This window comes from Hyla sarda, chromosome 5, assembly GCF_029499605.1.
Source record: "Hyla sarda isolate aHylSar1 chromosome 5, aHylSar1.hap1, whole genome shotgun sequence".
NCBI lineage: Eukaryota > Metazoa > Chordata > Amphibia > Anura > Hylidae > Hyla > Hyla sarda.
The window spans coordinates 153064576-153090076 of NC_079193.1; the positions used below are offsets into that span (position 1 = coordinate 153064576).

The 25501-nt window shown below is 39.3% G+C and overlaps 1 protein-coding gene across 7 annotated transcripts in view; it reads right to left on the reverse strand.

Moving 5' to 3' along the window:
* Positions 1-25501, reverse strand: part of GLI3 (GLI family zinc finger 3) — a 223574-nt gene that overhangs the window by 96619 nt on the left and 101454 nt on the right. The gene's annotated exons all lie outside the window — the stretch shown is intronic.

Here is a 25501-nt window from a genome sequence, read left to right on the forward strand (position 1 = left end):
CCTCAATTAGCCATTTAGTGTTACAAGGTCGCAGGTATGAATACGAATTTGGTGTTATTACTCTCACACTCTCTAATACTGGTCACTGGAAGTTCAACATGGCACCTCATGGCAAAGAACTTTCTGATGATCTAAAAAAAAACAAAAGATGGCCTATGCTATAAGAAGACCCTGAAACTGAGCTGCAGCAAGGTGGGCAAGACCATTCAGAAGTTTTACAGGGCAGATTCCACTCAGAAAAAGCCTTGCCATGGTTAACCAAAGAACTTGCTCAGCGTCATATCCCAAGGCTGTGTGTGGAAAAAAAGACATATGATAGCTGCCAGCATTGCTGCAGAGGTTAAATGGGTCAGCCTATCGGATCTCTATATGCCACACTCTGTATCAAACTAGTCTGCAAGGCTGCCATCCCAAAAGGAAGCCTCTTCTAAAAATAAAGCAATATAAAGCCTGCAGTTTGCTGAAGACAATGAGACTAAGGACATGGATTCCTGGAATCGTGTCATGTGGTCTGATGAGAACAAGATTAACTTATTTGATTCAGATGGTGTCAAGCATGTGTGGCAGCCACCAGTTGAGGAGTATAACGACAAGTGGGTCTTGCCTACAGTCAAGCATGGTGGTGCAAGTGTCAAATTCTGGGTTTGCATGAGTACTGCTGGCACAGGAGAGCTACAGTTCCTTGAGGAAACCATGAATGCCAACATGCACTGTGACATACTGAAGCAGAGCATAATTCTCTCTCTTCAGAGACTGGGTCGCAGCGCAGTATTCAAATATGATAACAACCCCATACACGCCTCCAAGACGACCACTGTCTTGCTAAAGAAGCTAAGGGTAAAGGTGATAGACTGGCCATGCATGTTTCCAGACCTGAACCCTATTGAGTTCCTGTGGGGCATGCTCAAATGGAAGGAGGGGAAGTGTAAGGACTCTAACATCCATCAGCTTCATGCTGTCAACATGGAAGAGAAGCAGAGGATTACACTGGCAACCTTTGAAGCTCTGATGAACATCCATGCCCAAGAGTTAAGGCAGTACTGGAAAATAATGGTGGCCTCACAAAATATTGACACTTTGGGCCCAATTTGGACATTTTCACATAGGCAACAACAGAGTATATAAGCTCACCCTCCGACCTCGGAACAGTGCATGCATACCCCGGTGCAGTGGAAGGCAGGATAGGAACAGAAAAGAGAGTCCAGCGCCAATGGGTAAGTGGATTAAATTCACAGCCTTTATTGATTGCTTTAAAATATCAGCTTACAAGCTGTGCACTCACTACTTTACGTTGTAGCACAGTGTTATTACTTCAGTATTGTCACATGAAAAGATATAATAAAATATTTACAAAAATGTGAGGGGTGTACTTGCGTATGTGACATACTGTATCTATCTCTTGATATCTCCTTTCCTTTTGATTAAACAATATAGTTGAATTGACCAAACAATGATCCTACTTGATAAGGAATGGAAAATATTTTGTCCACTAAAGTTCTGCTGTATATAAGGTATACAGTAAGAGTTTTGTAAGTCTTAGCAGAATCAGTAAATCATTCATAAGCAGCTATCTCTAAGGCCTAATACACTGCTGCATAAAACATTGGGCATCTGATACAATTATCCTGCCTGTGGTTTATTATTTACACATGAATAGAACAGCTGGTGCTCGTCATATCTCAAATACATGTGAAAAATGTTAGTGTATGTGATCAATCTCCTGATGTTACCCCTTGACAGAACATCACACGACAGCCTCTCTAAAGTCAAGCTAAAACTGCTGAAGCAGAGTGAAGCGCCTGCGGACCTGGCTACCTCCAATTTATCATACAATTTCCTGACTGATGTTCCAAAAACAGCTGCTAAGTGCTGCATAATGTACTGTAAGGCAAGCAAACTAACAGCAAGCCACTTTTAATCCAACGTACAGCTTTTCCCCTCATGCCAGTTACAGTATTCTCAGAAGCCACGTAGTACATATAGTAGATGAGAAGATTTCAGTCAATGTTAGAAAAAACTTTGTCTGCTACAGATAATCAAAGTTTATTTTGGCTATAATTGTATGCACATGTATGTCTGTAAATAACCTCAATGTTTTTTGCTTCAAGATGTCAATCAAAGAGGAAATAATAACTTACTCTCACAAAGGACCTTAAAGGAGATATGTAGCAAAAATGTTTTAACTCCTCCTGTGCCCGGGCTGCAAAAAAAAAAGAAAAATATATAAAAAGCTTTAACTCACCTTTCTACGTTTTCCGGTTTCGGAGATATCGGCGTCCCATTCCTCCGATGCTGTCTTCGGGCTTCTCAGACTCGAAACGTCACAGCGCTGTCAGCGTATTGCCAGCCGAAGCGATGTCCCGGCTCGGCTGGTGATAGGCTGAGCGCACTGTCACGTAAGGAGCCAGCCAGAGCTTCGGCCAGCGATACGATGACAGCGCTGTGAAGTTTTGAGCCTAAGAAGCCCGAAGACAGCAGCATCGGAGGAAAGGAACTCCGATATCTCCGCAACAGGGAAACGTAGGAAGATGAGTTAAAGTTTTTATTTTTTATTTTTGCAGCCTGGGCACAGGATGAGTTAAAAAAAAAATTCTGCATATCTCCTTTAACCACATCTGTCCCCTACTATGCAGAGCTGAGAATCAAAGGGGGAAATTTATCAAAACATGTGTAGAGTGGTGCAGTTGCCCATAGCAACCAGATTGCTTCTTTCATTTTTTAAAAAGGCCTCTGAAAAGTAAATCAGAGGCAACTGATGCAAAAGCAATCAGATTGGTCGCTATAGGCAACTGCACCACTTTTCCTATTCACAAATTTTGATAAATCTCCTCAAAGTGTATCTGCCACTATATTTATTTTTATATGAAATTGCAGAAAAGAAATTACAGCAGGAATTCGGTATAAAAAAAATAAATACACTATACTTCACCTTGCTCAGTCAAGTGCCAGTGCTTTGGTCTACCCTGGTAACACGCTGTTCTGACTTTGTTGATGATGTTCCAGACTCCCCCTGTGATTGGCTACAGTGTGTTTATAACATCATCAGGAAGGATGGGACAACATGTCGTCAGGGGAAGTAAACAGAGGTACCAGGGCAGAAAACAGCAGTATGGTGAAGTTTACTATTATATACCACAGCAAACTATGATTTGTTTTTAATAAGACCATGGTTCTCATTTTCTGGATTACAAGTACATAACATTCTATATGGGACTCTATATTGTCTTCACACCGCTGTATTTAGACCAGCCCCTAACATGACAGCTATACTGTAGTTATAGGTGATCTTATCATGGTGACCGATTCCCCAAAAAATAGCTCTCCCAGTGATAAGTTAAGTGCCACCGGTCTGGATGTGCAACTATGTAATGCTAGGCAGGGCCATGTTCGCCAGGGCAGTAGCCTCTCTAACTAACTTTCTAAACATTTTGGTTTATAGATGGCTCTCTCAAGAACCTCTCTCTGTGATGTCCTATTAGAGCATATACAGTAGATCTAGGATGTCTTAAAAGAGCCCCCCTTTAAGAAGTGAAACATCATAACCTTAAAAATATATAAGAAACAGCAGATATTCTTAAAGGTAATGTACAGATGATAATTCATAATAATAACAAAATTCTAGATATCACTTCAATGTATCAATATTGACAAGCAAGTTCTCTGACTTTTCGATATCACAACATTAGAACAATGCATGTAATTTACCTACCTCTTAAAAATACAACCTAATGAAAGAATACATGCAAAACAATAAGATCAAACTGTCAAAAACAACAGATTTTCCTAGGCAAGCATGTGTCTTTATTCATTCATTTATTATGTTTCCTCCTAGTACAGTTAACCTTTCCCTCTAGACCACTCACTTTCTGCTATAGAAGGAGCAGTACATGTACATTCTATAGTTGAATCACCATGGCTGAGGAATGCCGCATTACACGTTCTATGGTAACGAAATAGTTAATTATTGTATTTTCTTCCTTCCATCTTTCTCACACGACTTTCCTCTTGGCAGCTGCACCTCAAACTCCCTCTATTCTTTCAGGATAAATTCCTTACTTCATATTCTTAATCCTCTATCTGACAGGACATTAAGCAGATCCCAGCCTCTGCATTCTTTTTACATCTCTAGCCTTTTTTTTTTTTATTTGACAGTATAATGCTTGTAAGAGTTCTACTTAAAAAGGCAAATTACACTGGTATTGCAATAATACGACAATATGGGAGTTAAGGCATCTTTACATTCAATAAAGTGGTTAGTATTGGCTTATGGTAAGAACATTAAATATAATTTAACTAAGGAAGAACAGCGGTCTAAATGCAAAGTGAATGACTGGCATCGTCTTCTGTCACCCATTGGTGAGGCCTTATGCGGTTACATGTACATCCGGTTTATGAGAGTCCCTCTATAAACGATTCCTAACAGTCCTATTAAGGGTGAACTAAGGCCGGCAAGCCTTCCTCAACTTCACACAGCTCATGCACACAGTTTATTTGAATGAGTTCAATGTTTAAACTAGACGCTCTTTATATATGCTCTGCGACATATTTCAAACAAACAGCCTGGTATCATTAGAAAGGCAAACTGCAAGCAGCAGAAGACAAGAGGGAGGCGGCTGGGGAAGCCTTTTGTCCTATGTAAATAGTCTCTAGTCCTTAGCTCTCCACACTGAACACGTTAAAGCGTTCTTCAAAGGTCTGTTTGCTTACACTTCACTTGGCCCCAACATGTGACATAATGGTAATCCGCTAAGGTTATCAGACCCAGTTTCCTCTTATAATTGACTTTTAAGTCTGATTACATTGTATCCAATGGGTCAAAAAAACGCTTAATGATTCTGCAACAAGGAATAGATTCCATATGTAAAACAAAAATTCCTTCTCTTACAGCCTAGAATACTCATAATGTTTCCAAAAATGATTTAGAAGCCCCTTCGTCCCCAGTTTCTTTCAACAATCTAAAGGGGATAACATTCTTTAAGTTATATCAGGTTCTCAAAATATGGAAAGAAACAAACATTTTTTTTATATACCTCCCTGACAACAAAAAAGCCAGCATACTCACCTCTACTGATCATTTGCCACTGTCACTCTGAAGCCACCTGCTCCTCGCTGCCGTCTTTTTTCTGCATCCGACAACATTTTGTGTGGACAGGAATTGCCCACTTAGCCCAGTGATTGGCTGTGCAAAAATGTCCTGCTCACGCGAAACAAGAGGCAGAAGGAGGTAGAATACGGCAATGGATTGGAGTACGTGGGTTCTTTGTTTTCAGTGCATAGAAGGTTATTAAAGGAGTATTCCAGTCTTGAAAAACGTATCCCTTATCCTAAGGATAGGGGATACGTTTCAGATCATGGGGGGGTCCAACTGCTAGGAGCCCCCGTAAACTCCCATGTGGGGCCCCAACAGCCCACGGGATGGGGGCGTGTCGACCACAGCACAAAGCGGTGGCTGACACACCCCTCAATACAACTCTATGGCAGAACCGGAGCGCTGCCTTAGGCAATCTCCGGCTCTGCCATAGTGCTGTATTGAGGGGGCGTGACTTATGGATTTCTTTCAAAAACGGTGCCACCACCAGTGTCCATGTGACCAGTGCTTGCTGTTAGATGTTAATTAGGGAAGTTATCAGGCTAACAAGTTTCTACAGAAAACCATGTGTGCCATGTTTACTCAATTTTTCTAGCATGTCCTTTATTCTTTATGCCAATGCCAACTGTGCCAAATTTATTATACAGTTGCTTATTATGATTTGAGCACATTTTTCATAATAGGTTTTTGCAGTGTGTATTTTTATATCACCCAACATGTGGAGTGAGATTGTGCTACAAAATTCTACTTTTTAAAAAGTCAGAAATCATCAGTATGTCTTAAGCCACAGCCTTAAAATAAATCAAAAAGTAAATCTGGTGAGAAAGGTGCAAATGACCCTGAAAATGGCACAAAGTCGAGGCTATTGGGGCACACAAACTAAATTCCAAATTAACCTGTATTTACGTTTAAAACTAATTTTCTGGAACAAACAATGGTGATCCACTAAGCTAGTGAAGTTAAGAGTACCATGAGGTCTTCTAACATGTTAACAATACCTTTATGAAATTATAACATTTATATAACTCCAACATATGGGATCTGACTTATATATTAAACAAATCAACAAATGTATCTTATATTACAATTTTACATATTTTTACACCAGCCAGTAAATTCCCTTTTACTTGCCCATAAGACTAGTCTTAACAAAAGGTAATGTGATTTTGAGAAGCTGTTAATCATAAATAGTCAGAATTTAGAGTTGTAAAACATAAACAGTATATAAAGAAATTACATAAGTCATTAATAATCTGTATATAAGATGATTTAAATACATAATAATGTATTTTACTCACATATTAAATAAACTAAATGTAAATCCATTCTCCAACCATCACAACACTAAAGCATCCCATGTGGTAAAACTATTCTGGTTATCATTGCTACTATAAATATTGAATGCAAATGTGGGGGTATGAGAAGTTCTACATTTTATGATAAATCCCTTTTCTAAATACTGGGTATGCACAACAGAAGCATGTGTTTTTCCATCTGAAATATGAATGAAGTTGGAGGAGAGAACCCCTGCAATCTGCATTCCTCAGCAAGATTTATCACATTTCTAAACTTTTGGCTCTTTGATATTTGTGTTGCTGCTTGTAGTACCATCCTGACTAATATGTGGTTTTCTATTGCACATCCACATCTTGTGCACATAGATCAGTTGTTTTATCTAGGCTTCCAATTCATTCTGAAAGATTTATATCCCTTTCTCACAGCTTAAGGATTAGAGAGGCCTGTTAGGGCACTTACTGATGCTTGTGAGGGTCATGTATGATAGAGGTATGTAGGAATTATATTTTAAGGTCAGTTTCAAGAGTTACATCAAACAGATTCTCTTTTTAACATCATTAGCTGAAATATTTTGGTATATGTGTCTGAAAACCAAAAGGGATGCACACATATTGATTAACAGTATAAACGTTTGAAATGAATCATAATATTTAAGGTTTTCATAATTTAAAAGGTAAGTAATGGAGAAACAACATACACTAACGGATCACTTTATTAGGTATCAATTCATTCAAAGAAATAGCCAATCAGCCAATCACATGGCAGTAATTTAATGCATTTATTCACTGAATGGAGAAGTCCGGGGGATTAAAGTGACTTTGGACGGGGCATGGTTGTTGGTGCCAGATGGGCTGATCTGAATGTTTCAGAAACTGTTGATCTACTAAGATTCTGACGCACAACCATCTTTAGGGTTTACAGAGAATGCTCCAAAGAAGAGAAAATATCCAGTGAATGGCAGTTGTGTGGACAAAAATACCTTAATGTCAGGAGGAGAATGGGCAGACTGGATTGAGGCAACAAGAACTTAAATAACCACTCCTTACAACCAAGTAATGCAGAATACCATCTCTGAATGCACAACACGTCGAACCTTGAAGTAGATGGGCTACAGCACAAGAAGTCCATTTTGGGTGCCACTCCTATTAATTAAGAACAGAAAACTGCAGCTACAAATCACAGAGACTCACCAAAATTGGACAACTGCAAACAGGAAGAATGTTGCCTGGCCTGATAGTCTTGATATTAGCTGCAACATTCAAATGGCAGGTTCAGAATTTGGTGTACAGAACATGAATGCATGGATTCATCCTGCCTTGTATCAACAGTTTGGGCTGGGCCCCTAGTACCAAGGAGACAGCCTACCTTTATATATATTGTTGTTGACCATGTCCTATACTTTAGGATCATGGTGTACACATGTTCTGATGGCTACTTCCAGCATGATAATGCACCATGTCAAGTTCCCATCATCTTAACTTTGTTTGCTTCAACATGACAATGAGTTCTCCATCTCTATCTAACAGAGCACCTTTGGGGTAGAGCAGTATATGCAGCAAATCTGCAGTAATTGCATGATAACATTATATCTATGTGGACCAAAATATCAGAAGAATGTTTCACGAAGAATAAGGACAGTTCTGAAGGCAAAAAGGGGTCCAAACTGGTACTAGCAAGGTCTACCTAATAAAGTGGCCAGTGAGTGTATATATTTTGATCCTGCCAAGCCTCTTTGCATCTTACCTACTTTTAGCTAAAGGGGACATGCAAGATTAGAAATTATTTACTTAAAGGAGCTGATGTGCAATACCTAAAACAGCCTATAGACAAGAGTGGCATTGTTTCTACAGATGGTTTTTCTATTTTCATACAATCCTTTTAATAACCTTAAAGGGGTACTCCAGCACTAAGATGTCTGTCCCTGCCGTTGGGGAACCCCGGATATCTCACATGCAGCACCCACCTCTGGGAGCTGCACGCAGCGTTGCAGCCTCAGAGTCTGCCGGGTCACGACTATGGGGCCAGAGTATCGTGATATCACAACTCCGGCTCCAGCGATGAGACATCTTATCCCCTATACTTTGGATAGGGTATAAGATGTCTTAGGGTTGGAGTACCCCTTTAAGCTAAACATCTTAGGAATCTGAATAAGAATAATGGCTAAGGATGTGCTGTGTGACAACATCATGGAAAGGCCTATGGTTGTAAGATAGTGTATTCCTAAAAAACTGTAATCCAGCTGATCTGCTCAAATCAAGACTGACACTGTGCTGACAGCAGAGAATAGGAAACATGGCTTGGCAGCAGTCAGGCGATGAACATCCCCATTATTAATCAGATTTTTCTAAAAATAAATTTAGGTAGCGATATAGTGAAAGGGGAACTTACATCATTATAAGGTAAAGACAAATTAAGAGATATTGAAGGAACATCATACAAACAGACCGCTTTACACTATATTAAAGGTAGTATGAAGTATGGTTTTATAAAAAAAAAATATGAAAGGATTTAAACTTAACGATTAATGTTTTAGATTAAAAAAAAATAAGTAGACATATTATTTTTTGTATGAATCTGAGTTCTTGTGCAAGCTCCTTTTTATCTCAGCTGCCTGCAATGCAAAAATTTTCGAGATCTATTCCTCCAGCTGGCATTTCATAGTGGCGGTGAGTATGGAAGCTTTAATGTATCAGTTTAAAGAGGAAAGCTTCACTCTGACAAGTGCATGGAATGATCATTGAAACAGAGTATTCTGTCTCAGCAAGTTACCAAGACTGGCTGCAGTCTAGTGCTTGCCCTTTGATATACGCATACGTAGCTCCACACTTTCAGCTGGAAGAGTAATAGTTACAGAACGCAAGGAAACTGGAAACACAAACATGGATGGGTCTTATTATGGCATAAGAGTTTTGACTTGTTTGAATAGCTCGGGGTCTGGTTCTGCTGTTGAATGGAAGAAATGATGTTACCGGCTTGAAGCTGCCAGGTTACATTAGCTGCCTATGATCTCACAGCTCATGCATGTTCATTTACTGTAGACTTTAAATTTATACCATTGATGTTCATCTGCAGAATATGATAGAGTTCCCTTTGTAGGATCAATCCCTATGCTACAAACAATCTGTAGGACATTCAGGAACATCACATATGTATTTTTCAAACTTTACTAAAATACAAAGAAAGGCAACTTCACTAAAATGAACAAACAATATTGATTTTGGCACGTGCTCCTACTTCTGTTTCCACCTACTGTCCAAATAGTTTATTGACTCCCTTCTAATTGTTTGAATAGCATTGCTACGCAGCATTGAGCAATAAAAACACTTTCATCATGCAGCTTAATCCTTCTCTTATCTGCACCGGATAATCCTATAATTTGGATGCTGAATCCTAAAATAAGGTTGTCCAAACTGGGCATAATTTGACAACTTGGCCCCTCAGGCCAATCCATTTCCAGAAATGTGGCTAGGTTTAGGAGTGATTACTGAAAGAATCTGAATCCTGTTGTTGATGGAGTCATGAGTAACACAGTATACCGAGAAGTGACAGAGATGAAGAGATCACAAAGTCAATGTTTTAAACATATTCTATACTCTGCTGACAAGTAGTATTACAATGAGCAATACAATACTCCAGTTATTATGTATAGTGGTAATTCCTCTAATTCTCCAAATTTGTGCAGTGTACACAATAACACAAATTCTGTTGGCCTGACATTTAACACTTAAACAAAGTAAACTTTAACAACTGAAAAAACTTTAACTCTGAATCATAAAATCAAGATCAATTGTCAGGTACAAAAGTAAAATATTTCAAAAACATATTATTTATAATGTGTGGTAGTCCTATTGGAACCCTCACAATTCAGAAAATCAGAAGTCCCTAAATTCTGTCAAAGCAAGGGTGCCTTCAGTGTTTCCATTTCTCCCCTATATTTCAAAGGAAAACTGTCAGCCTGTTCACCATACTAAACCCAATACACTGGGTTATAGTGTGGGCGAACAGGAGTCCAACGAGGGGTCACTTACTTAAATATGTTCGGGAGGTCCTGAGATATGTTCCCTAGAAGATTCTCTGCTGAATTCAGTGAATCGTGCACAGTGGGCGGGGCTTTGTCAACTTAATTTACATATATTCATTGTCTGTGACTCCACATCCTAGTGAAGTGGAGTCACAGACAATGGCCATGTGAATTGAGTCAGTGAAGCCCTGCCCCATGTGCAATTCACTGAATTCACTCCTGGACTCCTGACTATAATCCAGTGTGTTGGGTTTAATGTGGGTGAACAGGCTGACAGTTTTCCTTTAACAGTGGTATAGATGGTTTGTCGGCACTTCATCGTAGAGGTGGTGCTCGTGGATAAGATAGTCAATAGAAAAATAAATGGATCCCGGCACTCACCAGATGATGCAATAAGTTCAGTTTTATTTGTAGAAATACATCTTTTTCCCATCTGTACCAAAAAATTGTATTTCTACAAATAAAACTGAACTTATTGCATCATCTGGTGAGTGCCGGGTCCATTTCTTTTTCTAGTTTTCCTTTAAAGGGGATGCGACTTGTTCCACAGCACATTTCACAGATACTAAATCCTATAGAGAGCTGGGAATCTGGAGGCCAAGTCAATGCCTTGAACTCTTTGTCAGGTCCCCCAAACGATCCTTAACAAATTCTGCATTATGGCAGGGTGGATTATCCAGGACAAAAGATTTGCCAGCAGAACATAGCCAAAAGCATCACAGCACATCTGCTTGCTTGTCTTCTTTCCATAGTAAGCAATGAACACACACCTGACTTGGTGCATAAAAAAAGAACATATGATTCATCGAATTCATCCGAATTCATATGATTCATCCGAATTCTCACATTACTCGATGGACCAGTCTGGTGTAGGTGCTTTTAGTAGTTGGCTAAGAGTCATTAGAGGACAATGTGACTGGTTTGTGGCAACTTAGCCCCATATGCAGCAAGTTGTGATGCACAGTGTATTCTATTATGCTTCTATCGTAGCCAGCATTAGCTATTTCAACACTTTGCGATACAGTAGCTCTTTTGTGGGATAAACTACGTGGACTAGCCTTTACTTTTTACAAGCATCCATGAGCCATGCTCATCACATCCATGCTTGCTGTGATCCTCACACTTATCCATTTTCCTGCTTCCAATACATTAACTTCTACTGACTGTTGCCACCTAATATATCCCACCCTTTAATGGGCACCAATATTATAAGATAATTAATGTTTTTCAATTAATCTATCAAGAAAGATAATGTTGTAGTTTTCTGATCATTTGGAAAACATGATACTTAAATATAACGTCTTCCACTTATAAAGTAAATGGTAAAGTAAGTATGTGAAACATTTTAAGGGGTCCTTCCTTATCAATCAAGCTGGTAAATATGTCCAAATTTATTTTATCCATTATAACTAACAAAACGAACTCATAGGGAGATATTTATCAAAACCTGTGTCGAAGAATAGAGGTGCAGTTGCCTATAGCAACCAATCAGGTCGCTTCTTTCAGGCCTTTTTAAAAAATAAAGAAGCAATCTGATTAGTTGCTATGGGTAACTGCACCACTCTTCCTCCACACAGGTTTTGATAAATTCCTCCCATAGTTCTCAAGTTGTTGTTTTTTTTTCTTTTTTTTTTTGCATGTGTTGCAGCTGGAATATTTCTTCATATACATTGTGTCTGGTAAAAAAGCAAAAAAAAAAGCTGTGAGAGTAAGTTGATTTCTAACACCGTCCCATGGCAATTAGTCCAGGGAACACTTATCAAGGCAATTTCCAATCCAAATAGTTTGTAGCAGCTAATTACACAGCCAGGGCCATGTGCTGAAGGCATTTACAGTCCTGCTGCTGTGATTAAAAATATCAGCTATTCCATCTGCATCTGGATAAAGTGGGCTCTTTACAAATTGTTATGGAGCAATTTGCACACAGTTAGTCCTTTGTTTAATCGAGAGATCTGCCCAAACCCTTGATTGTGCGCTTATTTCCCTACGGCTGGGAATGAAGGTTATTTCATTATGACTTCTGGGACCAGCAATCTATCTAATATGTGCCTGAAATATTGCAGACAGTCAAACATAAGAACAAAGCTCCAGCTCAAAAATGCAGAATCTAGCTTCCAGCTGGGATAGGTTTAGTCGAAGGTCCAGAAGTGTTACCCGGTTCAAAAACCATGTTAGGGTATACTTACTTAGCTAGGTTGTGTGTCAGTTGTTGCCACACGTCAAAAAACGCGAGGAGATCTCACTGATATTTCCAAGACAAGATGTCCCAATAATGGCCACAGCAGTTGGTTGAGTGGGCAGGTCCTGCTAAGGCGTCTCATCTCAGAAGCAACAACAAACCAGTGGACAGCAGGGAACTAGAAGGCACTGGACTTAAATGGGCACTGTCAGATTCAAAAACGTTTGGTATGTTGTATATCTTGGCAAAAAATTAAGCTTTCTAATATACTTCATAAGAAAATTTTATTTCCTTTTTATAGAAATCATGGCTTATAAAATCATGAATTTGTCCAAGCTGAATCATGGACAAAGTCCAGTAAGTGAGGGTGGGCTAGCACTCCTCTGTGCTCTCTCCTGTCTGATAGCACTTCTCTGTGCTCTCTCCTGTCTGATAGCACTCCTCTGTGCTCTCTCCTGTCTGATAGTACTCCTCTGTGCTCTCTCCTGTCTGACAGCATTCCTGTGCTCTCCTGTCTGATAGCACTCTTCTGTGCTCTCCACTGTCTGATAGCCCTCCTCTGTGCTGTCTACTGTCTGATAGGACTCCTCTGTGCTCTCTCCTGTCTGATAGTACTCCTCTGTGCTTTCTCCTCTCTAATAGCACTCCTCTGTGCTCTCTCCTGTCTGATAGCACTCCTCTGTGCTCTCACCTGTCTGATAGCACTCCTCTGTGTCCTCTCCTGTCCTAACAGGGTGGAGACTCTTTAGCAGCCAGGGGAATATGGGGTGCAGCTTGGATTGATGTCAGCAATGCATGATGGGAACTGTAGTCTGTTACTCACATGAGCTGTTGCTAAAGCCAAGTCCACTTTGAGAAAGAACACTTAGGAGCAACAACATGACAATAAAGGTCATTTGCATGTTTGGGATGTAGGGTTAGTGTTACTGAAGTGTTCTGTTTGGCATGAACCTGTAGCCTTCTCTAAAAGTTTTTGTCAGAATACCCCCTTACGTTTGTCCTCCAACAGTCATGCAAAGGCTAAATCAAAACTAAAACAAGCTTGTAAGAGATTATTATACAGTGGGGCAAAAAAGTATTTAGTCAGCCACCAATTGTGCAAGTTCTCCCACTTAAAAAAGATGAGAGGCCTGTAATTTCCATCATAGGTATACCTCAACTATGAGAGACAGAATGAGAAAAATCCATAAAATCACATGTCTGATTTTTAAAGAATTTATTAGCAAATTATGGTGTGAAATAAGTATTTGGTTAATAACAAAAGTTCATCTCAATACTTTGTTATATACCCTTTGTTGGCAATAACACAGTTGATTTCTTCACACCAAGCTTCTTGTCTATTGCAGATTCAATCTTCCCAGCCTGGTGCAGGTCTCCAATTTTGTTTCTGGTGTCCTTCGACATCTGTTTGGTCTTGGCCATAGTGGAATTTGGAGTGTGACTGTTTGAGGTTGTGGACAGGTGTCTTTTATACTGATATGTTCAAACAGGTGCCATTAATACAGGTAACGAGTGGAAGACAGAGGAGACTCTTAAAGAAGTTACAGGTCTGTGAGAGCCAGGTGACCAAATACTTATTTTCCACCATAATTTGCAAATAAATTCTTTAACCCCTTAAGGACCCGGGCTTTTTCCGTTTTTTCGTTTTCAATTTTTCCTCCTTAACTTTAAAAAATCATAACTCTTTAAAATTGTCACCTAAAATTCTATATGATGGCTTATTTTTTGCGTCACTAATTCTACTTTGTAATGACATTAGTCCTTTTACCCAAAAATCGACAGTGAAACGGGAAAAAAATCAATGTGCGACAAAATTGATGAAAAAACACTATTTTGTAAGTTTTGGGGGCTTCCGTTTTTACGCAGTACATTTTTCAGCAAAAATTATACCTTATCTTTATTCTGTAGGTCCATACGGTTAAAATGATTTCCTACTTATATAGGTTTGATTTTGTATCACTTCAGAAAAAAATCATGAATACATGCAGGAAAATTTATACGTTTAAAATGGTCATCTTCTGACCCCTATAACTTTTTAATTTTTCTGTGTTCAGGGTTCTATGAGGGCTCATTTTTTGCGCCGTGATCTTAAGTTTTTAGCAGTACCATTTTTGTTCTGATCAGACTTTTTGATCACTTTTTATTCATTTATACTTTTTTTGTGGTATAAATCAAAAATGCGCTATTTTGGACTTTGGAATTTTTTTGCGCGTACGCCGTTGAACATGTGGTTTAAAAAGCGGTATATTTTTATAATTCGGACATTTCTGCATGTGGCGATACCACATATGTTTATTTTTATTTACACTGTGTTTTTTTTATTCTTGGAAATGCCGGGTGATTCAAACTTTTATTAGGGGAAGGGATAATTGAAAGGGTTAATGATTTTTTTACACTTTTCTTATGCAATATTATAGCTCATATAGGGGGCTATAACATTGAATTAACTGATCTTTTATACTGATTGATCCATCTCCATAGGAATGGATCAATCAGTGTTTTCGGCGATTGAATACTCAAGCCTGGATCTCAGGCTTGAAGCATTCAATCGGTGATCGGACTGCAGGAAGGAAGGTAAGAGACCTTCCTCCTGTGCTACAGCTGTTCGGGATGCCGCGATTATACCGCGGCGATCCCGAACAGCTCCCTGAGCTAACCGGCAATTTTCACTTTCGCGTGGCTAAAGGGTTAATAGCGCGCGACACCGCGATCAATGCCGTGCGCTATTAGATGCGGGTCCCGGCTTCACTATGATGCCGGGCCCGCCGCGATATGATGCGGGGTCACCGTGTGACCCCGCGTTATATCGCAGGGCCGGGACCCAGGACGTACCCATACGTTCTGGGTCCTTAAGAGGTTCAAAATCTTATGGATTTTTTTTTCTCATTATGTCTCTCATAGTTGAGGTATACCTATGATAGAAATGACAGGCCTCTATAAGCTTTTTAAATGGCAGAGCTTCCACAATTGGTGGCTGACTAAATACTTTTTTGCTCCACTATAAGTGTAAACAATTAAAGGAGTATATCAGCACTGAAAAAAACCTACTCATGTACTGTGTGCAGACAAAAGGCTCCATGCAGAGAGACAGGGCCCTGTTCTGGAAATGCTGGGACCCCCTACGATCAGAAACGTATCACAGGATAGGAAATATGTTTTTGGCTGGAATAGCATTTTATCCTGCCAGGAAAAAGTTAAGATAATTTTCTGAATATCATTTATATTTTATCAATATATACATTTAGTCTAAAATTCCACTGTAGCAGTGTAGAAGAAGCAGTGTAGAGTTACTTAACATTTAAGGAATACAGGTGCCATACATAATGTTAGTGGCATAACATTTTAATATGATTTTATCTTGTGCCATTTAAGGCTTCGTTCACATTACCTCCCATGCTCCTCTAAAGGAAGGGAGTTAGGTGGAGAAAAAATACAACATATACATTCTCTTTTCTCTGATCAACTCCCCTAAAATAACAGACCCCATTCAAGTCAAGTCAAGTCAAGTCAGACCCCAAAAGACCCCATTCAAGTCAACAGGATCCATCAGGACCTGGCGGTGACTGTTGCGCAGAGGGTTTATTTGGCTCCTTTGTTTGGTGCCAAATGGACCCAGAACAGTACAGAGCATAGCGGCAAGAAGTGATTTAACACATAGTATGTATGTATGCTACATCAATTTGTTTTCCATAGGAGTTGCAGAAAATATTTTGGTTTTTTGTTATATATGATTAAAAAAAACTTTTAGTACTTGTAAAAGGAAAAAAAAGGAAAAAAAATGAACTATTAAAATGTTACTAGGCTATAGCCATGACTATAGAAAGTAACACCACTGCTTAAAGTGTTGAAAAATGTAAAATGCATGACTTTATTCACATCTTTTTCCTGAAATCAGGCATATTTTTGCTGGAAAAAATTGATTTGTGGCTTCTTTAAAGTGAACACTTTTGTGTTTTTTATTTGATGTGCTGAATGTGTAGCTGTCAGACATATTTGTAGCAGACATTTCAGTAGGGAATTTTCAAATATTCAAACACAACCCTTTTAATATTTCAGAATTTCTTAGTACAGAAAAATTGGTTGTTACTACATACAAAAGGACGCAAGTAAAAATATGATTGTCGTATCACTATAAACTAAACCCTATCAGCGGTATGGATAGCTCTACTCAACGAATTTTTAAATATACAGTACTGTACAACTGGAAAAGAGGCCCTCACAGTCCAAGCTGTTGGTCTAAAGCCCCTCAGTTTAGTTAGCTCAAACCCTGTCTCCTATCTCTGACCTTCTCCTTTATAATCTTCTTCTTACAAAAAATACACCTATTAACCTTTAAACCTTATAAATCTACAGATAACACTCTCTATTAGTTGTGGCCCAAGGCACCACATGTAAGAGGCCTTAAAGGGGTTATCCAGGAATAGAAAAACAGAGCTAATTTCTTCCAAAAACACCACCACAATTGCCCTCAAGTTGTGTTTGATATTACAAAAGTACTATACCTGTGAGTAAAAATAATCCTGGTTAAAATATATAAATAAATATAAAATTAAAATAACCTACTATGGAATTCTGAATGAACAGGTTTCCCCATTCAAGATCATGTATTAGCCAGTGCAGTGGTTACAAAAGTACATCACTATGGAGGCCCCAGCAAGTCCAAGCAGTAATGGGACAGCCCATTGATTTCAATAGACTAAGTACAATGCTTAATTTCCCCTTGTAGGGGCACAGCTTGGCAAAAGAACATTGTCTGCTAGGTTCCCCAAAAGAATAGAGCTATTTGCCCCAAATTATAATGCACCAAAAAAAAAAAAAAAAAAAAAAGACACAAGTCATTGTAACTTTCTAATGGGAAAGTGGGTATGGGTTCCACCGAATGAGCAATATCATAAGTTTAACACATATTTGTTACAATTAAAACCAGACAATTCTACCCACAAATCTACAGCTGCTCATAGGAAGTATAGATGTTATATTCTATCTTTTAGACACTCTCAAAAGAGCCATATTTATTAAAAGTTTAATAAGTTTGGAGAAAATCTCTCAAATACCAGTCTTAATAAATGTGGGCATGTGTGTGAAAGTGGTTTACAAATAAATCCTCCATTTCTATATTTTCACAACTCATTCTGTGCAGTGAAACTGTATAAGACATAAATATGCCTCATTCACACGAAAAATGAGAAAGAGATATAGTGGAAAAATCCAAATTTGTCCAAAAAAGATTTGTATAGGTGGTGCCAAGGTCTCTGGCACAGAAAAGCCTGTGTAAACCTCAAACAAGAATTAATCCTTAAGGACCGTTACAATCAAACCTTTAAAAGTAGAAAAGCAGAAGCCCATCACTGAGGGAGTCTACAACCTGCTCCCAGTAGTCTTGCCTGGCATACTATACATCAAAGCAAACTGGGACCTGATAGCAGGATTCTGCACGAATCCCTTATCTCAGAGCAAGCGGATGCTTCTCCTCTGATTGTCTTGAACTGCCACCTGTCCCGGCATCTTTGAAGGCAATGCTAAGCCTGTGATGGATCTGACCTCCTTGAGCTGGGATCCTTTTATGTCTTTCTTCATTTTCGGCTCAGTTACATTTTTTACCCTTGCAATGCACAGTACATGGAACAAAGAATGCTCTCCCTCCTGACTCATTTTGTCCCCAGCTATTTAGAAACAGAGACAGAAAAAAAAAACAATGCTAAGGATTAGATTATACTCCACCCCACAATATGGGGGCTGTCCTCTTGAGACAAGCCTCTTATTTTCAAGTTACAACTAGATGTCTGCTGTGAGAAGAGGCTTTGCAAGCAGAGTCCTATTAACTGAAAGCCAGAATATGAAAGCTGCATATTAGAGATAGCTTAACAGTATAAAGCCCTAAAATAAACATGTAAAAAGCAAAACGGGGGTAAAGAAGGGAAAATAGGTTGGTAAAAATGCTATTTTCTTTTGTAAGCAGTGATATTGCTTAACAACTGCCAGTTCCTTGCAGAATGATACAAACGTCTCAATAACCACACATTTGGTACATATACCCTACTTGGCAGTGAAACACGAGACAAACTTCACATCAGTGTATACATTTCAGGGACAGGGTAAGTCTCTATTCTGTAGAGCTGATAGTCTATTGGTCCAATACAATGTATGACAAAGCAGAATTTTTTTTTAAACAGATCTTAGTGCTCCATGGGAATGTATACGAATAATGCCTATTAGAAGGGGTTGTCTGGTTTAGAAAACCAAATTTCAAATGACTTTTTGAATTTAAAGGAACTAGTGGAAAGTTTAGGGCCATCATCATTTAGCCGTAGAATAGGAATGTTAAAAAAGAGCATTTCTCTATCTGAAGGACCCTGTAGGTTTATGTAACCTATTGATTAAACTGGGTGAAATGTAATCCTTTATTTCCCCTATGGTGTTGCTACAGGAGCACACATACTATCAAGACCCCTTACAAATCAGTGGGGGTCCCAGCAGTGGGACACCACATGATTAAAGGGTATCTGTCAGCTATGTACCTCGTACGGAGCTGCAGACACCCGCAGTTAGTTTATACTGAGCTAAAACTTACTGCACTTTCTTTAATGAGATGGCCCTTTATGAAGTTATAAAAGCATACTTTTACTATACACTTAAACAGTCAGAGAGGTGGTGCAGAGCTGCAATGGCACACCTCCTACCTCCCCTTTCACGCTGCTTTCAACACAAATTTGTGCAGGGTGGCACGGAGGAGGCATGCCACTGTAGCTCTGTGCCACCTCTCCAACTGTAAACTGCATAATAAGAAATGTGCTTTTATAACTTTACAAAGGGCCGCCTCATTAAAGAAAGGTACAGTTAGTTTTAGCTCAGTATGAGCTAACAGCAGGTGTCTGCAGCTCCATACAAGGTACAGAGCTGACAGATTCTCTTTAACTTATTTTAATAAACATGCTTTTTCGAAACTGTACATTACCTTTAACTCCTTAAGTACGCAGGACGTAAATGTACATCCTGATGCGGTGGTACTTAACGCACCAGGACGTACATTTACGTCCTGTGCATAACCGCGGGCATCGGAGCGATGCCCGTGTCATGCGCGGCTGATCCCGGCTGCTGATCGCAGCCAGGGACCCGCCGGCAATGGCCGACGCCCGCGATTTAAATGAACGATCGGATCGCCCGCATCGCTGCTGCGGGGATCCGATCATTCAGAACGCCGCACGGAGGTCCCCTCACCTTCCTCCTTCCGACTCCCGGCGTCTTCTGCTCTGGTCTGAGATCGAGCAGACCAGAACAGAAGATAGCCGATAACACTGATCTGTTCTATGTCCTATACATAAAACAGATCAGTATTAGCAATCATGGTATTGCTATGAATAGTCCCCTATGGGGACTATTCAAGTGTAAAAAAAAATGTAAAAAAATGTAAAAGTAAAAAAAAAGTGAAAAATCCCCTCCCCCAATAAAAAAGTAAAATGTCCGTTTTTTCCTATTTTACTCTCAAAAAGCGTAGAATTTTTTTTTTGATAGACATATTTGGTATCGCCACGTGCGTAAATGTCCGAACTATTAAAATAAAATGTTAATGATCCCGTACGGTGAACGGCGTGAACGTAAAAAAAAAAAGTCCAAAATTGCTACTTTTTTAATACATTTTATAAAAAAAAATTATAAAAAATTTATTGAAAGTTTTTTATATGCAAAAAAGTACAGATCATGGCGCAAAAAATGAGCCCTCATACCGCCGCTTATACGGAAAAATAAAAAAGTTAGAGGTCATCAAAATAAAGGGATTATGAACGTACTAATTTGGTTAAAATGTTTGTGATTTTTTTTAAGCACAACAATAATATAAAAGTATGTAATGGATATCATTTTAATCGTATTGACCCTCAGAATAAAGAATACATGTAATTTTTACCGTAAATTGTACGGCGTAAAAACAAAACCTTCCAAAATGAGAAAAATTTCGTTTTTCTTTTTAATTTCCTCACAAAAATAGTGTTTTTTGGTTGCGCCATACATTTTATGATATAATGAGTTATGTCATTACAAAGGACAACTGGTCGCGCAAAAAACAAGCCCTCATACTAGTCTGTGGATGAAAATATAAAAGAGTTATGATTTTTAGAAGGCGAGGAGGAAAAAATGAAAACGTAAAAATTTAATTGTCTGAGTCCTTAAGGGCAAAATGGGCTGAGTCCTTAAGGGGTTAAAATACAGAGAATGTTTAATTAACTGTTACTATCTTTCTGTATTCCTTCTAAGCAGACATGCAGCTTCTAAGCTGACATATAACTTCAATTTATTATATCATCACTCACTGCCATGTTGAGTGGCTGGCAAAGCATCTACTTAAACTGTTGTAAGAATAGTGGAAGGATAAATGCCCAGATGCAATAGTTAACAACTTTTTCTTAAATTAAAATAGTATGGAATTTCCTTGGAAAATGTGGAAATTGTCAGAATGATAAAAGTTAACAATATAGAGGAAAAGTAATTGCTTCTTTCCCTTTTCAGAGGCCTTTTTTTTATGAAAGAAGCAATCTGATTGGTTGCTATGAGTAACTGCACCACTTTTGATCAACACAGGTTTTGATAAGTCTCCCATATGGGGTATAAAGATTAAAATATAAGGGAGGCTCTGAGTGAAAGACCATTTACAAGTTTAGCACTAAAACTCTCATTATTGCTTTGATTCATTCTCGCCTTGACTACTGTAACTCTTTACTAATAGGCCTTCCCTTCTCTAAACTCTATCCTCTCCAGTCCATCCTCAATGCCGCAGCCGAACTCATCTTCCTCTCCAGCAATTACACCGATGCCCTCTCTACTCTCCACAGTGCCGCACCTCTCCACATCTCCTCATCTGTCTACCATCCTACACGTGGTCTCTGCTCTGTGAATGATCTAACACTAACATCTTCTATAATCTGAACCTCTCATTCCCGTCTCTAAGACTTTGCTTGTGCTGCACCAGTTCTCTGGAATGTGATCCCTCGATCCCTCAGACTTAACCACAGCATTCACAGTTTTAAATGTGCCCTAAAGACATAGCTCTTCAGGCAGGCCTATAACATTCCCTAATTGGTCTCCCCTACTATCACTTTGCCCCTTTTGAGACCTCTGGGTCTTGGAGATATCAAAAGCTCCATATTAGGTAGTCTCCCCCTACTCTCTATGCACTTTAGATATTCAGAGATTAGCTAGTGACTGGTTCACCCTCCTGGATGTAGCCTTTCCAATTTATAAAACATGGCTGGACCATTGAATCAATAAAAAAGCACGTTATGCCTTTTGTCACAACCCCACTTTTCATAGTCTGTAACCTCTCATGAGCAGGACCCTCATTCTTCCTGTTTGAATGTTTAGTGTATAATATTGTATTGTCTCATACTTGTCTTTGCTTGTACCCAAAATTGTAAAGCGCTGTGTAAACTGTTGACGCTATAAAAATAAAATTATTATTATCATCATCCAAGGTGTTTGGTAAAGGAATATCCACTTTTTACATATCTATTTCGGAAGGTGATTGCAGCACCAGAACCTCAATATTCATATTTACAGGGCAAATATAGCTTGAAACTTGCCTATTGTCATCAAAGAGGACTGTATTCTGTTCATCCCTATAACCTATAATCCTGAAGTCCTGAATTTGGAACAGTACTGAGAAGCCCAGACCAATTATTGAACATTTTAAAGTGGATCTGTTATCAGCTGGGTATAAAGTAAGGGCATAGCTGTATAGGGCTTTTGAACCTGAATCTGTAGGGGGGGGTTTCACTTAACTAATAAAAGCTATGTACGGATTTAGGGTCAAAAGCCATATACAGCTATGCTCTGTTTTTATTTATTTATCTTTTATTCCAAACAGGGCCGCCATCAGCATTAGGCAAATAAGGGCCCACTTCTGTGTTTGTGAAGCCTGTGTGGACTTTGACAGAGCCAACATACACCTGGCCCCAGACTCCCGAAGGTTAAAAGTACATAACAAATGTGTTTTCAAAATTTATATTGACAACTCTAGCATTTAATTGAAGGTATTTCATTACATAAATATGTTTCTTATTAAGAATGGTCAGCACTGCAAACAGTATGCATTTGGTAACAAGTAATTTAAGGATATTATGCTTTCATATACCCAGATGTAGACTTATATAATAGTCTGGCCTTACACATCTAAAAGTGGTGTTCTTTGTTACAATGTATCCTCTTGATCATAAAATGTTAATTAATCAACAGTGCTGTGTGTAGAGAGCACTCTGGGAAATAAAGAAGAGGAAGAAGGGTAACCCCCACTTTGGAAAATAACTCAAAGATCTTTTACAGTCTCTTGTGGACTTGCTATTTTGTTCCTTAGAAGCGAAAAGTTGCCTCTTTCTTAGCTAGCTATGGATAACAATGCTTCTCTACTATGCTAATAATTCATGAACATAATGTGCCTGCAGCCGCCTTTGGGGCTGTATGGCCTGCTTGAAACCTGAGTGACATTTCAAAAAAGAGAAAAAAGGAAAAAAGAGAAAGCAAGATAATAAATATTAACATTATTCTGACTTTTCAATTAAATCTTACATATGTTTTGACACAGATAAGAGCTGATTTTACACAATATTCATTCTCAGCTTTGTGGTTCAACCACTAGAGAAATGTCCTTTTTAACCTTTTTTTTAACAAAGCATTAAATCTCAATGTGTGTTTTCAGAGTTTGCTTTTTCTTTCCTGCTTTCTAACTTTCTTTAATCATGTGCTAGTGCAGCGATATTGTAGATTGTAAACTGCATGCGGTAGGCATTTGTTACCTTACAAAACAGCAGGTGCCATCCTCCTAATATCTAGGATTAACAGAATCACTTGTTTTTTTAACCTGTTCTGCTCTTAAAGTGCCCTTATCATTATATATGGATATGAACATAATGGGGACATTTATCAAACCTTGTGTAGATGAATAGTGGTGCAGATGCTGATAGAAACTAATCAGTTTGATTTCTCCTTTTTTCAAAAAGGCCTCTGAAAAATGAATCCTTGAATCTGACTGGTTGCTGTAGGCAACAGCTAAACACATCCTTGTACAAGTTTTTATAAATCACGTCTTAAGCTAGACACCTCTTAAAGCATCCATTTAAGGACATTATATAGATGTGGCTATTTAAAGTATTTAAAGGCTCTGACCTGAGGAAGAGGGGAGCACGTCCCCTCAAAACGCGTTGTCAAGCCATTTCTTCATTTCAAATAAAACGCTGTTTTGCAACTATCTGAAGCTCGGCATCTCTAATTTACCACACAATGTCCCAGTAAGCACCAGAAAGTGTTGTTTTTCTCTCGCCTTACTAAGTGTGTGGATATCTTCATTGCTGCCTACCACCCCAGGGCACTGGACACGGTTGAACACGGGCTGATGCTGCCGAATTACCCTAAGCCCCAGAGCTGTGGAGTCGGGAGTCGAGGAGTCGGACGAAATTTTGGGTACCTGGAGTCGGCAAACAATGCACTGACTCCAACTCCTACTAAATTTAGATTGGAATAAAATATTAAATAAAAAAAAGTAAGTTTAAATGTCCCAATTCACAAAAAGTTATAATTAATGACTTCTCTACTGTAAGAATAAAGATCAATGCATGCAGTGCCTCACGTAACCGCAAAACGAACACGTTAAGTGACCGTGAAGAAGCATGCTTTTCATGTGCTTCACTATATGGCACGCAACGCACAATTAGGAGCGGTAATACTTATACTTTCCATAGTGTTGTGTTCTGCTGTTACAGGAAACCCATGGGTAACCTAGCCTCTCACTGATAATGGATTAAGTAAATATGATTTTTACAGGACTAGCGACACTTGTATAAGTGAAGGGAATGGAGGGTCAATAGTTCAAGACTGAAGCTGTAAACCATTGGAAAAAGGCTATAAAAACTTGTAAACTTGATTGTTAGCTTAAAGGGGTACTCCACCCCTAGACATCTTATCCCCTATCCAAGAGGTCAGATAGCTGGGGTCCCGCTGCTGGGGACCCCCGGGATCGCTGCTGCGGCACCGCGCTATGATTACTGCACAGAGCGTGTTCGCTCTGTGCGTAATGACGGGCGATACAGGGGCATCGTTACGTCATGGTTCCGCCCCTCGTGACGTCATGGCCCGCCCCCTCAATGCAAGTCTATGGGAGGGGGCGTGGTGGTCATCGCGCCCCCTGCCATAGACTTGCATTAGGGGGCGAGCCGTGATGTCACGCGGGGCGGAGCCATGACATCATGCTGCTCCATCCTCTCTATCGCCCGTCATTACGCACAGAGCGAACTTGCTCTGTGTAGTAATGAAAGTACGGTGTCACAGCGGCGATCCCCGGGGTCCCAAGCAGCGGGACCCCAGTGATCTAACATCTTATCTCCTATCCTTTGAATAGGGGATAAGATGTCTAGGGGCGGAGTACCCCTTTAAACATGACTATGGGATTCTACTAGGGAAATTATGTTTTATAATAAATGCCCCTTCCTGGACCCTCCCACTGCCCTATCTTCAGCAGCAGATCAGCACACAAACTGTTCAATACAGTAGACTGTTGGCTTCCCAGCCAGTAGTCATGTGGTAATGACATGTATGTTGCCTTTCTTTCCTTCAAGGAATGTATAAAATACATTTGCATATTAATACAGAGGAGTCGGGGAGTCTGAGTCGGAAGTACAAGAAACTCCGGAGTCTGAGTCGGAACATTTATCTACCGACTCCACAGCCCTGCTAAGCCCGCACCTAAGGCTATTGATGGTGTTGTGCTCGGAATGCAACACCTAAAGGTGAGAAGTTCTTTGATTACTTTCTCACCCTTGTTACCATGAGGTAAAGGTACAGGGCCCAAATATTATCTAACTTTTAACCAAGCCCATTTTGACCTTAAGGACCTGGACAATTTTATTTTTGTGTTTTCGTTTTTTCCTCTTCACCT